Source organism: Camelina sativa, chromosome 15 (genome assembly GCF_030686135.1).
Source record: "Camelina sativa cultivar CO46 ecotype springtype chromosome 15, ASM3068613v1".
In the NCBI taxonomy this organism is placed as follows: domain Eukaryota; kingdom Viridiplantae; phylum Streptophyta; class Magnoliopsida; order Brassicales; family Brassicaceae; genus Camelina; species Camelina sativa.
The window spans coordinates 22,562,096-22,579,729 of record NC_141894.1 but is presented as its reverse complement, the minus strand read 5'-3'; the positions used below and the strand labels follow the sequence as shown (position 1 = coordinate 22,579,729).

The following is a 17,634-nucleotide window of genomic DNA, read 5'->3' as shown; positions in this document are numbered from 1 at the left end:
GATCGAAGCCATCGCGGGAAATTAGGGTTCGAAATTGGGGATTTTTGAGAAGAGTCGAAGAATTGAGCGATGTTGAGGGTTACATCTTTGAGGTTATCACCGGTACGAGAGCTTTCGGAGGAGGAACAATACAACGCATCGTTAGCAGACATCTATGATCAATTGGGCGAGGTGCGAAGTTTTGGAGGCAAAATGAAGGATCAGATTGAGACGATGAATTCTCAGATGGGGTCGAAGATCGAATCTTTGGGAAACGAATTGAGGATTCGCGATCAGAAATTGGAAGATTTGGGAAGGAAGTTAGATCTCCTCTTGAATTCTTTACCTGGAATTGAGATGGTTCGTGAAGTGGGTGGCTCAAGTCAATCGGGTCCATCGCGAGTTCAAGAAAACAACAACCAGGTACGTATCTCACCCTTGGAACCATGCCGTAGCAATATTAGGCCGGGGTTACGTGAGAATTTGGTAAAGAATGTTGAAATGGCTGTATTTGATGGAGCGGGAGTATATGGTTGGGTAGCTCGAGTGGAACGGTTCTTTCGCTTGGGAGGCTATAACGACGAAGAGAAGTTAGCGTTGGTATCAGTTAGTCTTAGCGGTGAAGCCCTGAGCTGGTATAACTGAGTGGTAAACACAAGGCAGTTCGACAGTTGGACACAGTTCAAGTCAGCCTTGATGCTACGCTTTGGGAACTTGAAGATAAGAGGTCCAAGCCAGAGCCTCTTTTGTATACAACAAACGGGTTCTATAGCAGACTATATTCAACGGTTTGAGGATTTATCCTCCCAAGTATCAAGCCTTGATGAACAGAAATTAGAAGGCATATTCCTTAATGGATTGACGCAAGAGATGCAGGAACTGGTGCATATGCAAAAGCCTCGCAACCTTCCGGAAATGGTGGCTGAAGCTAGAGCGATGGAGACAAGCATTATGCGGAGAGTGGTTAAGAAGGAGCTATTATTGGCCAATAAGGAGAATAATCAAGATTATTGAGGGAACTCTCAGTACAATAATAACTCGTGGAAGATGAAGACTATTGCCACTGATACGGTTCAGGCATTGGAAAAGCCTTTGACAAGAACTGATCAACGACCAAGAAAACACAACACCAATGCGGAGTTAGATGAGAAAAGAAGAAAAGGGCTTTGCTTTAAATGTGATGGGCCTTGGTCGAAGGATCACAAATGTCCAAACAGGGAGTTGAGGATAATGACGGTGTTCAATGGATTTGAAGTAGAAGTTCTAGATGAGAATCGTGAGGAAGAAGTGTGTGCAGGACCAATGGGCGAATGCATGTCGTTATCTTTTCAATCCTTTAGAGGGATATCTGGACCCTCAACTACGAAGGTGAGAGGATCGGTAGGCAAGGACAGTATTGTGATTATGTTAGACAGCAGTGCAACGCATAACTACATATCACCGGCGGCTGCAAAGAAGTTGAAGTTGAAGTGTAGAGAAGATCCTAACCTGAATGTGACCTTGGGAACGGGTATAATGGTGAATGGGATAGGAGTTTGTGAGAAAGTTACCTTCTCTGTTCAGAATCTGGAGTTTACAACAGATTTCATTGTGTTAGAGTTGGGACAGATTGATGTCATCCTAGGAGTTTATTGGCTGCGAACACTGGGAGATTGCAGAGTTAATTGGGAGATAAATGAGATGTCTTTTATCCACAATGGTCAAATGGTTTCTATAAAAGGAGAATCAGACTTGCTCATTTCAAAGATGTCTCTTAAATCTTTAACGAGTGAATACAGAATTCAGAAGAAGGGTGTAGAAGTGGCATTATACAATCATCAGTTGACTCAAACTGCTTGTGATCAACTCGACATAGGAACTCAAACCATTTTAAACTCGTTTGGTGATGTCTTTGAGGTTCCTTCCGGATTACCGCCATTAAGAGGAAGGGAAAATGCAATCATTTTATTGCCAGGGCATAATACCATCAGTGTGAGACCGTATAGATACCCACATGCACAGAAAGAGGTCATGGAGAAGATGGTCAAGGAGATGCTAGACTCGGGAATCATCAGACCTAGCCACAGTCCATTCTCAAGTCCAGTGTTGTTAGTGAGGAAGAAGGACAATAGTTGGAGATTTTGCGTTGATTACAGAGCATTAAACAGGGTAACGAAACCTGATAAGTTCCCAATCCCCATGATAGATCAGCTATTGGACGAGTTAAATGGAGCCATCGTCTTTTCAAAACTAGACCTTCGTGCATGCTACCATCAGATTAGAATGAAGGAGCAAGATATTGAGAAGACTGCTTTCAAGACACACGATGGCCAATATGAATTCTTGGTCATGCCTTTTGGGCTGACAAATGCTCCTGCAACCTTCCAGTCTCTAATGAATGAGATTTTTAGACCATACTTACGGAGATTTGTATTGGTATTCTTTGATGACATATTGGTCTACAGCAGTTCACTCATAGAACACCATGAACACTTGAAGATAGTGATGCAGATTCTGAGGGAGAGTAGACTATTCGCTAATCAAAAAAAGTGTTCTTTTACTCAGAAGCAAATTGAATATTTGGGGCATATCATATCAAGAGAAGGGGTATCTACTGATCCAGTAAAAACTCAGGCAATGACAAGATGGGTCACACCAAAGTCAGTCAAAGAGTTGAGAGGATTTTTGGGGCTCACTGGGTATTACAGGCGTTTCATCAGAGGTTATGGAATCTTGGCGAGACCTTTAACCAATCTACTGAGGAAAGATAGTTTTGAGTGGACCTCGGAGGCACAGAAGGCTTTCGAACAACTAAAACTTGCTATGTCCACGACTCCTGTTTTATCACTACCAAATTTTGAGGAAACCTTTGTAGTAGAGGCAGATGCATCAGGATTTGGATTGGGGGCAGTATTGATGCAGAACAAGAAGCCAATAGCATACTTTAGCCACGGATTGACTGATAAGGAACAATTGAAACCAGTGTACGAAAGGGAACTTATGGCTATTGTGTTATCGGTTCAGAAGTGGAAGCACTATCTTTTCGGGAGACATTTCATAGTTCATACGAATCACAAAAGCTTAAAATTTCTATTGGAGCAGAGAGAGGTAACAATGGATTATCAGAAATGGCTCATTAAGCTCTTGAACTATGACTTCGAGATATTATATAAACCTGGTGTGGAGAACAAAGCAGCCGATGGATTGTCAAGGATGGTGCAACCTCAGGGTGTATTATTATCGCAGTTGTTAATGGCCATTACGGTTCCATCAGTTCTACAACTTCAGGACATATATGAAGAGATTGACAAGGATGAGAAGATTCAGAAAGAAATACACTCATGTTTAGAGAAGAAGAATGAGAACAAGAAGTTTTCAGTGCATGAGGGCAGGTTGTGGTTTAAGAACAGATTGGTGATTCCAAAGAACTCACGGTCAATCCCTTTAATCTTGGAGGAGTGTCACAGTGGTGTGGTTGGTGGTCACTCGGGAGTTTTAAAAACGGTTAAGAGGGTGCAACAATCATTTCATTGGGATGGTCTGTTCAATGATACACAGAAGTTTGTAGCAGAGTGTGAAATATGCCAAAGACACAAGTACTCCACACTGTCTCCAGCGGGACTTTTACAACCCTTACCCATACCACAAAACGTCTGGGAAGACATCACAATGGATTTTATTGAGGGTTTACCAACGTCTCACGGGAAAAATGTCATTTTGGTCATTGTGGATAGATTGAGTAAATACGGGCACTTCTTGAGCATGAAACACCCTTTTGAAGCAGCGGATGTTGCGAAATTGTTTGTGAAGGAGGTAGTGAAGCTTCATGGTTACCCAGCTACCATCGTATCAGACAGAGGAAGCACATTTTTAAGCAAATTCTGGAAAGAGGCTTTCAAACTTTCAGGTACCAAACTTAAGTATAGCACGGCGTTTCACCCACAAACCGATGGTCAAACAGAGGTGTTGAACCGGAGTCTAGAAACATACCTGATATGTTTTGCTTCAACTCATCCAAGGACGTGGCACCAATACTTGTCTTGGGCTGAACTGTGGTACAATTCATCTTATCACACATCATTGAAAGCTACACCATTTCGTGTCTTGTATGGGAGGGATCCTCCAGCAATTGTGCGTTTTGAAGAACATTCGACTAAGATCTTGGAGTTAGAAAGAATGATGAAGGAACGTGATCTAATGTTGTCGCAGATTAAGAAGCATCTTACGCATGCACAACAGCTGATGAAAAACAATGCAGATAAGCATCGAAGAGATGTGGAGTTTGATGTGGGAACTTGGGTTTTTCTGAAGCTTCGTCCGTACAGACAACAGTCAGTAACTAAGAGAGCTTGTCAAAAACTAGCAGCCAAGTATTTCGGTCCTTATGAGATATTAGAGAGGATTGGGAAAGCAGCGTATCGTCTTAGTCTTCCGGATGGCTCAAAGATACACCCAGTGTTTCACGTATCACAGCTTAAGAAGGTACTAGGTGAGCACCATCAGGTTATTTCACTCCCTGATCTTTTCAGCGAAACAGAGGAGCTAATACTCGAGCCAGAAGAGGTACTGGAAACCCGATACAATGCAAATGGAGCGTTGGAAGCTTTAGTGCGATGGAAGGGTCTACCGGAGTGTGAGAATTCTTGGGAACTTTTCAAAGATTTGAAGAAGCAGTTTCCAGATTTAGCGCTTGAGGACAAGCTTCATTTCGAAGGGGGGGGGGTATTGATAAGCCTATGCAAGTCTATATCAGGAAGAAGAACAGAGGATGTGTAGCACGTGCGGACGAAGAGGGAGACACGTGCGAGTGAATTATTTTGTTGTATATAAACTTGAGTTGTAAATAGTTTTCGGGTATGTTGTTTGTTGGAGTAAACGAGACGTATGTGTCTTCGTGGGAAGAGGAATATGATCTAGCTGCGTCTAGAGTTCCTTTGAGAGTTTGTTACGATACAGTTACAGAGAGTTGTATCATTCATTCTTGAGAGTTAATAAAAAGAGAGTCTTTTTCTTAACAAATGGTGCGTTTGTGATCGAGATCGAAGCCATCGCGGGAAATTAGGGTTCGAAATTGGGGATTTTTGAGAAGAGTCGAAGAATTGAGCGATGTCGAGGGTTACATCTTTGGGGTTATCACCGGTACGAGAGCTTTTAGAGGAGGAACAATACAACGCATCGTTAGCAGACGCCTATGATCAATTGGGCGAGGTGCGAAGTTTTGGAGGCAAAATGAAGGATCGGATTGAGACGATGAATTCTCAGATGGGGTCGAAGATCGAATCTTTAGGAAACGAATTGAGGATTCGCGATCAGAAATTGGAAGATTTGGGAAGGAAGTTAGATCTCGTCTTGAATTCTTTACCTGGAATTGAGATGGTTCGTGAAGTGGGTGGCTCAAGTCAATCGGGTCCATCGCGAGTTCAAGAAAACAACAACCAGGTACGTATCTCACCCTTGGAACCATGCCGAAGCAATATTAGGCCGGGGTTACGTGAGAATTTGGTAAAGAATGTTGAAATGGCTGTATTTGATGGAGCGGGAGTATATGGTTGGGTAGCTCGAGTGGAACGGTTCTTTCGCTTGGGAGGCTATAACGACGAAGAGAAGTTAGCGTTGGTATCAGTTAGTCTTAGCGGTGAAGCCCTGAGCTGGTATAACTGGGTGGTAAACACAAGGCAGTTCGACAGTTGGACACAGTTCAAGTCAGCCTTGATGCTACGCTTTGGGAACTTGAAGATAAGAGGTCCAAGCCAGAGCCTCTTTTGTATACAACAAACGGGTTCTATAGCAGACTATATTCAACGGTTTGAGGATTTATCCTCCCAAGTATCAGGCCTTGATGAACAGAAATTAGAAGGCATATTCCTTAATGGATTGACCCAAGAGATGCAGGAACTGGTGCATATTCAAAAGCCTCGCAACCTTCCGGAAATGGTGGCTGAAGCTAGAGCGATGGAGACAAGCATTATGCGGAGAGTGGTTAAGAAGGAGCTATTATTGGCCAATAAGGAAAATAATCAAGATTATAGAGGGAACTCTCAGTACAATAATAACTCGTGGAAGATGAAGACTATTGCAACTGATACGGTTCAGGCATTGGAAAAGCCTTTGACAAGAACTGATCAACGACCAAGAAAACACAACACCAATGCGGAGTTAGATGAGAAAAGAAGAAAAGGGCTTTGCTTTAAATGTGATGGGCCTTGGTCGAAGGATCACAAATGTCTAAACAGGGAGTTGAGGATAATGACGGTGTTCAATGGATTTGAAGTAGAAGTTCTAGATGAGAATCGTGAGGAAGAAGTGTGTGCAGAACTAATGGGCGAATGCATGTCGTTATCTTTTCAATCCTTTAGAGGGATATCTGGACCCTCAACTACGAAGGTGAGAGGATCGGTAGGCAAGGACAGTATTGTGATTATGTTAGACAGCGGTGCAATGCATAACTACATATCACCGACGGCTGCAAAGAAATTGAAGTTGAAGTGTAGAGAAGATCCTAACCTGAATGTGACCTTGGGAACGGGTATAATGGTGAATGGGATAGGAGTTTGTGAGAAAGTTACCTTCTCTGTTCAGAATCTGGAGTTTACAACAGATTTCATTGTGTTAGAGTTGGGACAGATTGATGTCATCCTAGGAGTTTATTGGCTGCGAACACTGGGAGATTGCAGAGTTAATTGGGAGAGAAATGAGATGTCTTTTATCCACAATGGTCAAATGGTTTCTATAAAAGGAGAATCAGACTTTCTCATTTCAAAGATGTCTCTTAAATCTTTAACGAGTGAATACAGAATTCAGAAGAAGGGTGTAGAAGTGGCATTATACAATCATCAGTTGACTCAAACTGCTTGTGATCAACTCGACATAGGAACTCAAACCATTTTAAACTCGTTTGGTGATGTCTTTGAGGTTCCTTCCGGATTACCGCCATTAAGAGGAAGGGAACATGCAATCATTTTATTGCCAGGGCATAATACCATCAGTGTGAGACCGTATAGATACCCACATGCACAGAAAGAGGTCATGGAGAAGATGGTCAAGGAGATGCTAGACTCGGGAATCATCAGACCTAGCCACAGTCCATTCTCAAGTCCAGTGTTGTTAGTGAGGAAGAAGGACAATAGTTGGAGATTTTGCGTTGATTACAGAGCATTAAACAGGGTAACGAAACCTGATAAGTTCCCAATCCCCATGATAGATCAGCTATTGGACGAGTTAAATGGAGCCATCGTCTTTTCAAAACTATACCTTCGTGCAGGCTACCATCAGATTAGAATGAAGGAGCAAGATATTGAGAAGACTGCTTTCAGGACACACGATGGCCAATATGAATTCTTGGTCATGCCCTTTGGGCTGACAAATGCTCCCGCAACCTTCCAGTCTCTAATGAATGAGATTTTTAGACCATACTTACGGAGATTTGTATTGGTATTCTTTGATGACATATTGGTCTACAGCAGTTCACTCGTAGAACACCATGAACACTTGAAGATAGTGATGCAGATTCTGAGGGAGAGTAGACTATTCGCTAATCAAAAAAAGTGTTCTTTTACTCAGAAGCAAATTGAATATTTGGGGCATATCATATCAAGAGAAGGGGTATCTACTGATCCTGTAAAAACTCAGGCAATGACAAGATGGGTCACACCAAAGTCAGTCAAAGAGTTGAGAGGATTTTTGGGGCTCACTGGGTATTACAGGCGTTTCATCAGAGGTTATGGAATCTTGGCGAGACCTTTAACCAATCTACTGAGGAAAGATAGTTTTGAGTGGACCTCGGAGGCACAGAAGGCTTTCGAACAACTAAAACTTGCTATGTCCACAACTCCTGTTTTATCACTACCAAATTTTGAGGAAACCTTTGTAGTAGAGGCAGATGCATCAGAATTTGGATTGGGGGCAGTATTGATGCAGAACAAGAAGCCAATAGCATACTTTAGCCACGGATTGACTGATAAGGAACAATTGAAACCAGTGTACGAAAGGGAACTTATGGCTATTGTGTTATCGGTTCAGAAGTGGAAGCACTATCTTTTCGGGAGACATTTCATAGTTCATACGGATCAAAAAAGCTTAAAATTTCTATTGGAGCAGAGAGAAGTAACAATGGATTATCAGAAATGGCTCATTAAGCTCTTGAACTATGACTTCGAGATATTATATAAACCTGGTGTGGAGAACAAAGCAGCCGATGGATTGTCAAGGATGGTGCAACCTCAGGGTGTATTATTATCGCAGTTGTTAATGGCCATTACGGTTCCATCAGTTCTACAACTTCAGGACATATATGAAGAGATTGACAAGGATGAGAAGATTCAGAAAGAAATACACTCATGTTTAGAGAAGAAGAATGAGAACAAGAAGTTTTCAGTGCGTGAGGGAAGGTTGTGGTTTAAGAACAGATTGGTGATTCCAAAGAACTCACGGTCAATCCCTTTAATCTTGGAGGAGTGTCACAGTGGTGTGGTTGGTGGTCACTCGGGAGTTTTAAAAACGGTTAAGAGGGTGCAACAATCATTTCATTGGGATGGTCTGTTCAATGATACACAGAAGTTTGTAGCAGAGTGTGAAATATGCCAAAGACACAAGTACTCCACACTGTCTCCAGCGGGACTTTTACAACCCTTACCCATACCACAAAACGTCTGGGAAGACATCACAATGGATTTTATTGAGGGTTTACCAACGTCTCACGGGAAAATGTCATTTTGGTCATTGTGGATAGATTGAGTAAATACGGGCACTTCTTGAGCATGAAACACCCTTTTGAAGCAGCGGATGTTGCGAAATTGTTTGTGAAGGAGGTAGTGAAGCTTCATGGTTACCTAGCTACCATCGTATCAGACAGAGGAAGCACATTTTTAAGCAAATTCTTGAAAGAGGCTTTCAAACTTTCAGGTACCAAACTTAAGTATAGCACGGCGTTTCACCCACAAACCGATGGTCAAACAGAGGTGTTAAACCGGAGTCTAGAAACATACATGATATGTTTTGCTTCAACTCATCCAAGGACGTGGCACCAATACTTGTCTTGGGCTGAACTGTGGTACAATTCATCTTATCACACATCATTGAAAGCTACACCATTTCGTGTCTTGTATGGGAGGGATCCTCCAGCAATTGTGCGTTTTGAAGAACATTCGACTAAGATCTTGGAGTTAGAAAGAATGATGAAGGAACGTGGTCTAATGTTGTCGCAGATTAAGAAGCATCTTACGCATGCACAACAGCTGATGAAAAACAATGCAGATAAGCATCGAAGAGATGTGGAGTTTGATGTGGGAACTTGGGTTTTTCTGAAGCTTCGTCCGTACAGACAACAGTCAGTAACTAAGAGAGCTTGTCAAAAACTAGCAGCCAAGTATTTCGGTCCTTATGAGATATTAGAGAGGATTGGGAAAGCAGCGTATCGTCTTAGTCTTCCGGATGGCTCAAAGATACACCCAGTGTTTCACGTATCACAGCTTAAGAAGGTACTAGGTGAGCACCATCAGGTTATTTCACTCCCTGATCTTTTCAGCGAAACAAAGGAGCTAATACTCGAGCCAGAAGAGGTACTGGAAACCCGATACAACGCAAAATGAGCGTTGGAAGCTTTAGTGCGATGGAAGGGTCTACCGGAGTGTGAGAATTCTTGGGAACTTTTCAAAGATTTGAAGAAGCAGTTTCCGGATTTAACGCTTGAGGACAAGCTTCATTTCGAAGGGGGGTATTGATAAGCCTATGCAAGTCTATATCATGAAGAAGAACAGAGGATGTGTAGCACGTGCGGACGAAGAGGGAGACACGTGCGAGTGAATTGTTTTGTTGTATATAAACTTGAGTTGTAAATAGTTTTCGGGTATGTTGTTTGTTGGAGTAAACGAGACGTATGTGTCTTCGTGGGAAGAGGAATATGATCTAGCTGCGTCTAGAGTTCCTTTGAGAGTTTGTTACGATACAGTTACAGAGAGTTGTATCATTCATTCTTGAGAGTTAATAAAAAGAGAGTCTTTTTCTTAACAAATTGGTTGTGGAGGCATTAGTGGTGAGTATTGGGAGGAATCTGTCGGTGGTGACTGTTGAGTTCATGTCTCCTGTAGATTTGTTAGAAATCTCTTATAAATAATTGCGAACACGTTGGTTTTCATAACTCAGTCAACTAAGAAACCTGAATAATTCTGTAAAATTATCAATCATTCTACATTATCTTACGGATTAAAAACATTAGAACTGAGAAGTTTATCCTAGAATTAAAAACATCTGGCGTACTAATTACTAAATTATAAAAATGGTAAAATTCATCACTTATCATAATTAACACTCAACTTAAAAGAGATTAAAAAAATACACATAACTTAAACACTAGTATTATTGTAGTAATTTACTAAGTCGTAAAATATAATAAGGGTTAAAAAATTCTGTGAACAATATATTTTAGCTATTTTGTATCTCCGCTAGTACGTTTTGCTTCTGATTAGGTCTCATATATTTTTTTTTCTCTGTATTTTTTTGTTGGATTTTAGTAGTTTTGTAATTTATCTTTAAAAAGTAAAAATTTGACAATAAATTAAAATATTATAATTTAGTGGTATGATGTTGTCAACTAACTCTATGGTTTTTGTTGCAAAAGCAAAAAAAAAAAAAAAAAATCAGGTAAGACCAAAAAAACAAAAGATAACATGATCATTCGTCAAAATTCAATCGTTCCAAACAAAAGTAACTATTCAAAATTGAACCCATGATCATTCGTCAGTTGACCAAACTTACACATTTTACTACCTATTTCCAAACAAAACAAAAATCATCGTTGTAAGAACAAATTCAATCGTTTATACTTACTTTTATTAGCTATTGGAGATAAGATGACGTATAACTCGAGATGGAACACATGTTAATTTCTCAGTGGATATTCCAACTGTTTACTGTTGGTGCGGAAATTAGCACCTCCAACATACCGATCTAAACCCGATTAAAGGAACCAGTTATCTAAACCGGGAGCTCGGCCCTGATTTGGACTTCATCTCTGAAGGCCCAGTAATACCGAGAAGCCCAGTGCCGAGGTGACAAACCGACGTCTCAATTCGCCCTGCGGCTGACCTAGAAAGAAAAGAAGGACTTTCCTAATCAGCTCGGCCATGATTAGGAAAGTGGATATATTCAGTAGATTTTCGAAAACCTATAAATAGAGGGCAATCCTCTGATTCTAAGATCATCCAACAATTAATACAAAACCCTAATTTCTCCTTGTTCTTGAGCAAAACCTAACTTGTTTTCCAAGAGATTTCAATTCTTCTTTGCTTGTTTACTTTGATCCAAATTTCTAGAGAGATTGTGTTATTGAATTTGTTTCCCCTACTAAACAAATTCATTGTGTGAAACTCTTTTTTTTTTTTTTTTTTTTTTTTTTTTGTCAAACAACTTGCATTCATTTACTCAAAAGAGGTAAGGTTCATACAAGCAGAAACTAGAAGACATAAACTAGAAGACATAATAAAAAGGCATTCCCCAATGCCAAAATACAAAAGAAGTACAACAAAGATAGGATTAATCGGCAATGAGTTCTTGAGAGGTTTGAGCCAAGGTCTTGAAGGAGCTTGGTACATGAGAGATCAAGATTGTCGACAGACTCTTCCATGAACAAGTCAGTGGATGAGGGGTTGCCATAGTCATGAGACAATTTGGCGTTAGAGAAGGGGTCAAGGTTGAAACTTCCCACCGGTTTGAGAAGGTCTACACAAAGTAGAAACTTGACAGGGTTTCGAGCAAGGGTTAGGATGCTCTAGTGCTTGAGACTGTTTGGTAAAATTGTCGGATGGTGTGGGGTGACCTTGAACAGACCAAAGCCATAACCATAATTCGGACAACTTGGACTCAGGATCCAATAACCATAGACATTCCAGCAAAAGGTTTCAAAGATCGGGGTCAGAAGGGTTACCAATACCAGGATTCTTATTGATATAAAGTGGCACCAAAGCAACAATGATGAATTACTACTCATATGACAATCATAGATTTCGTAATCTTGATCACACCATTGGCTAGAGATTGATGTCCACAAGAGAAATACAGAACCATACCTGGATCTGGATAGCTTGAGAGTTGGAGCCACCAGAGAATAGGCTCTTTCCCGGATAAATTGAGCATTGTAGGGCGCAGAGAACACAGGATATGAGCTCAGGGGATGGAGGAGGTGTCGGTAACCACCGCTTCGTAGAGGCGGGGTCATAATGCCGTCCTTCCTCATCCCATAGATTTGGTCTAAGACCAGAAGCAAGTTTCCCAAGAGCCTAGAGCTTCAATAAGAAGTGATTTTCGGGGGAAAGCTTTGAACCAGGGATTGGAATTGATCTTCACGGACCCAAAGCATCACAGTCGAGATACAATGTAGGCACTTTCGGCCCTTACAAGCAAAACGAGGGAGCGATGAAACAGGCCTTAGCGAGGAGACATAAAGATTAAACCTGGATTTATTTGATGTGGGCTTGGTTTGTTGAAGCGGTAATGGGCCGGCCAAAGAAACAATGCCCATCAGCAGAAACACTCCTTCCTCGCTGGTTGACCTAGTTGGGGTGAACGTGCTGCGGCGGTTGTCCGGAGATAGTAGATAGGCTTTCAGGAGAGGGAATAGCTTTGGTGGACAAGGCTTCAACAATGGTAAATCGGGGAATGGATCAGTGGTTGGGGCAGGAGACCACGAAAACAGTTTGATGCAGCGCAGTCTTCACTCTTGTTGGGCCTTACCGAGTGCTTTCTTGTCCAACAAGTTACGTGGTGTTTAGTGAGCTTTTATTTCGCTTTGTTAGGATTTCAATTTGGTTTTATTCTTTGAGTTTATCTTCTTAGGATTAGGTTGAGCTTTGGTCTTATCTTTATTAGCGTCAGTTTCGATTGCGTCTCACGACTCTATAACTAGAGCTCGTGCTCCTCATGTAAACTTCACCATTGAAAGAAATAAAAGAAAACCCAAAAAAGAGGTAGTCTTAACTACCCAAATCAAGAGCTTCTCATAGCCCTGCAAGGAGGACTTGCACCCGTTATCCCTTGATCTCGAGTCTCTGACCCGAGCTCGATACATTCCCGCTCTCATTTTCAACCGTTCGCTATCCCGATCACGTCCCCTGTTTCGTTATAGCAAAACAGAGCACACCTCTCCTCTTCTTCGCTTCCGCCCCCTTATCAGTTGGTATCAGATTCTTCTCGATCCGACCTCATCCTTCTCATGGCTCCACTTCCCAAACAAGTCACGGACCTGACAGAGTTGTGTGATGTACTTCTCACAGCCACTGACAACTTGCATGCTGCCCTTCAAGCATCTTTGACGGAGATGAACCAGGCAGTAACCCGACTCGTTGAAGCCCAAATGAATCAGATTCAACGACCAGCGGCCGTAATGGCGGAGCGCGATAACCTTCCTCTCGTCGAACATCAACCCCAAGACGTTGCTAATTTTCGCAACAATGATAATCGACAAGTTGACACTCGCTGGGAAACGAGTTTTCCCGTTGATATTCCCAAATTCATGGGGGGATTCGCGGCGACGCTCTCATCGATTGGCTCTTCGCCGTCGACGAAATCCTTGACTTCAAGGCTGTTCCAGAGGATCGTCGTGTTCCTCTTGTTGTCACGCGCTTTCGTGGACATGCTGCATTGTGGTGGCAGCAAACTAAAGTCACTCGTTCTCGGAGTGGCAAGGATCCAATTCGGTCATGGGAACAATTGAAGAAGAAGCTACGAGCTACGTTCATGCCTCACAATTACGACAGGACCATGTACAGTAAGCTGCAAAACTTACGACAGGGCTCCCGCACGGTTGACGAGTACGCAGAAGAGTTCTATTTGCTTTTGACCCGCGACGAGATTTTCGATAGCCAGATCCAGCTTGTCTCGCGCTTCATTGGCGGATTGCGACTTCAACTCCAAAACGCCATGGCACAGTTTGATCCGGATGCCGTCGCTAAAGCTCATCGACGTGTTGCGTCCTTTGAACAACAACAGCGTACGTCTTCCTGGTCATCCCTGCTCCACGTAGTCGTATCTCTGACATGAGCCCGCAGTCCAGTGGGACATCGTCCCGGAGCATCATCGAACAACCTGCGTCAGATCAAAAACCTGTCGTGAAGGAGGAAGAGCAAGCTTCGCGTCGACCCGTCCGTAATGCTCTACGTTGCTTTGCTTGTGGTGAGACAGGTCATCGCCAAACTACATGCCCCAAATAAAAACGTGGTGGTCTTCTCGCTGAGAAGAATTTTAAAGACGATGACGAAGATGTTGATGATGCTCACGATGACAATACGGCGCAACTTCCAGATGATGAGTCTGTTCATCACACTCATGGTGATCAAGGAGTGTCTTTGGTAATGAACAGAGTTTGTTTGACCCCTCAACAACGCGAGGACCACTGGCTTCGTACCAATATTTTTTGCTCCACGTGCACCATCAAAGGACGCGTTTGTACTTTCATCATTGATTCTGGTAGCTCCCGCAACGTAGTCTCTGCCGCGGCACTTCAAAAACTGGGTATTCCAAGCGAGCCTCACCCCGCACCTTACTCGCTTACGTGGTTTCAAGATGGTGTGTCTGCTCGAGTGTCTCACCGGGCTTTGGTGGCTTTCTCCATTGGTCCTTTTTACAAGTATCGTTTCTACTTTGACGTGGCTCACATGGATATTTGTCACTTGGTCCTTGGCTGTCCTTGGGAGTACGATCGCAAGATCATACATAATGGCCACACCAACACATATCAGTTCTTTTAGGAAGCCCATAACATTGTGCTCCTGCCTTCACGTGAGCCGTCCTTGTCTCCTCGACCATCGCCTTCTCCAAGTTGCACTGCTAACTCTGTGCTTTGTTCCTACTCGCTCTTTGACCAGGAGTTTCGTCCGGAAGGCATGGCCTTCGCGTTGGTTTTGATGTGCTCCACCCCTTCCACTTTACCATTCGCCGTGTCATCCGACTTAACATCGCTTTTACAAGAGTTTGCCGATGTTATTCCCACCGATTTACCTCAAGGCCTCCCTCCATTGGGGGACATCCAACATCAGATTGATCTCACCCCTGGAGCTACCCTTCCCAATCGACCACACTATCGGATGAGTCCTAGCGAGCACGAGGAACTGCGACATCAGGTCGAGGATTTGTTGAAAAAGGGTCACATCCGTGAGAGTCTGAGCCCTTGTGCGGTTCCAACACCGCTTATTCCGAAGAAGGATGGGTCGTGGCGGATGTGTGTCGACAGCCGTGCCATCAATAAGATCACTGTTCGTTAGCGTTTTCCTATTTCGCGCCTAGATGACTTTTTGGACCAAATTGGCAAGGCTTGCATCTTTTCGAAGATTGACTTGAAGAGTGGATACCACCAAATACGCATACGTCCTGGCGATGAGTGGAAAACCGCTTTCAAGACCCGTGAAGGCCTTTTTGAGTGGCTTGTTATGCCTTTCGGGTTGTCGAATGCTCCAAGCACCTTCATGCGTGTCATGAATCAATCACTGCGCCCTTTCATTGGCAAGTTTGTGGTTGTCTACTTCGATGATATCCTCATCTTTAGTTCATCCATTACCGATCACTTGGAGCATCTTCGCGCTGTCCTTCTCATTTTGCGGCGTGATCAACTGTTTGGAGCTCGCCAAAGTGTGAATTTGGGTCTTCGGAGGTTAAGTTTCTGGGCTATATTACCTCTGACAAGGGTCTTGCTGTGGACTCTTCGAAAGTTGAAGCTATTCGTTCCTGGCTGTTACCTAAGACAGTCACCAAAGTCCGAAGCTTTCATGGGTTAGCGTCCTTTTACCGTCGGTTTGTGCAACATTTTAGTTTGATTGTCGCTCCCATCACCAACTGTATGAAGGAGGGACGTTTTGAGTGGACTCCGGAGGCGAATACGGCTTTTGAGCTGATCAAACACAAGCTGACGACCGCTCCCATACTTATCCAGCCAGACTTTACCGTGACATTTAAGCTTCATTGTGATGCTTCCAAGTTAGGCATCGGAGCAGTCCTTAGTCAGCTCGGTAAACCGATCGCTTTCTTTAGCGAGAAGTTGTCTGGTGCTCGACAGCGCTACAGCACCTACGACGTGGAGTTTTATGTCATAGTCCAGGCGATATGACATTGGAGACATTACTTGGTTCATCGTGATTTTGTCTTGTTCACGGACCATGATGCATTACGCCACCTTGATAGCCAAGCCAAGGTCTCCGCTAGACATGCTTCTTGGATTGCTTATCTTCAGCAGCTCACTTTCTCGATTAGGCACCAATCGGGAAAAACTAACTGCGTCGCTGATGCCCTTAGTCTTCGTCATTCCCTACTCTCCACGATTCATACAACAGTCCCAGGTTTTGCTGCCTTCGCTGAGCTGTATAAGACCGATCCATTCTTTTCACGTATTTTCATGGATGCGGAGCAGGGCCTCTCTGACGATTACTCGATCCATGACGGTTTTCTGTTCCTTGGCCTGCGTGTTTGTGTACCCGAGTGCAGCTTGCGACATCAGATCATTAGTGAGATGCACAATGAGGGTCATGTTGGCCGCGACAGGACGCTACACTTGGTTTCGGCTTCCTATTTCTGGCCAACGTTGCGTCGTGATGTGGCTCGTTTCATTGAGCGATGTTGGGTCTATCAACAAGCTAAAGGAAAGGCATCCAATGCTGGTTTATATCTTCCTCTTCTCATACCGACGCAACCATGGACTGACATTAGCATGGATTTCGTATTGGGCCTCCCACGTACACAGCGAGGTTTTGATTCGATTTTTGTAGTTGTTGATCGCTTCTCCAAGATGGTGCATTTTGTTCCTCGTAAAAAGACAACTGATGCGATCAATGTAGCGACCTTGTTCTTCCGTGAAATCTATCGTTTACACGGTTTGCCACAGTCCATTGTCTCGGATCGTGATTTGCGGTTTCTCAGTCATTTTTGGCATTCGTTGTGGAAACTCCTTCGTACCAGTCTCGACATGAGCTCGGCTTACCACCCTCAGACGGATGGTCAGACTGAAGTCACGAATCGCTCCTTAGGTAATCTGTTGCGTTGTTTGGTGGGTGACAACATTAAAAGTTGGGATGCGATGTTATGTCAGGCGGAATTTGCACATAATCATGCGTTTAATAGGAGTATTGGTGACAGTCCCTTTCATGTGGTTTATGGTGTGGTTCCCCGTTGCCCCCTCGATCTCACGACGGTTCCTGATCCTTCCCGTTTCCATGGTGAAGCAGTGGATTTTGTTGAGAATCTTGAGGCCGTTCACAAACAGGTGCACAAGCACTTGGTCGACGTTACTGCTCAGTATAAAGCCCGTGCCGATGCTAAGAGGCGGGTGTTGGAGTTTCAACCAGGTGACTTGGTGTGGGTTTATCTTACACGCGAGCGTCTTCCCCTTCAGAGTACAACAAATTGAAGTCGCGCAAGATTGGTCTTGTGGAGATCCTCGAGCGCATCAATTCCAACGCTTACCGTATTTTGTGCCATCTCATTTGCGTATTCATGACGTCTTCAATGTCAAGCACCTTTTTCCGTTCCATGGTGACAATGCCGCGTTGGATTCGTGGAAGAACCCTTCTCTACCGGGAGGGAACTGATGCAGCACAGTCTTCACTCTTGTTGGGCCTTATCGAGTGCTTTCTTGCCCAACAAGTTACGTTGTGTTTAGTGAGCTTTTATTTCGCTTTGTTAGGATTTTGATTTGGTTTT

General features: G+C 43.4%; 1 pseudogene; it reads left to right on the top strand.

Moving 5' to 3' along the window:
* The first annotated feature begins 13,162 nt into the window (after window positions 1–13,162).
* Window positions 13,163–15,719, top strand: LOC147926919 (uncharacterized; annotated as a pseudogene).
* Window positions 15,720–17,634: the final 1,915 nt, after the last annotated feature.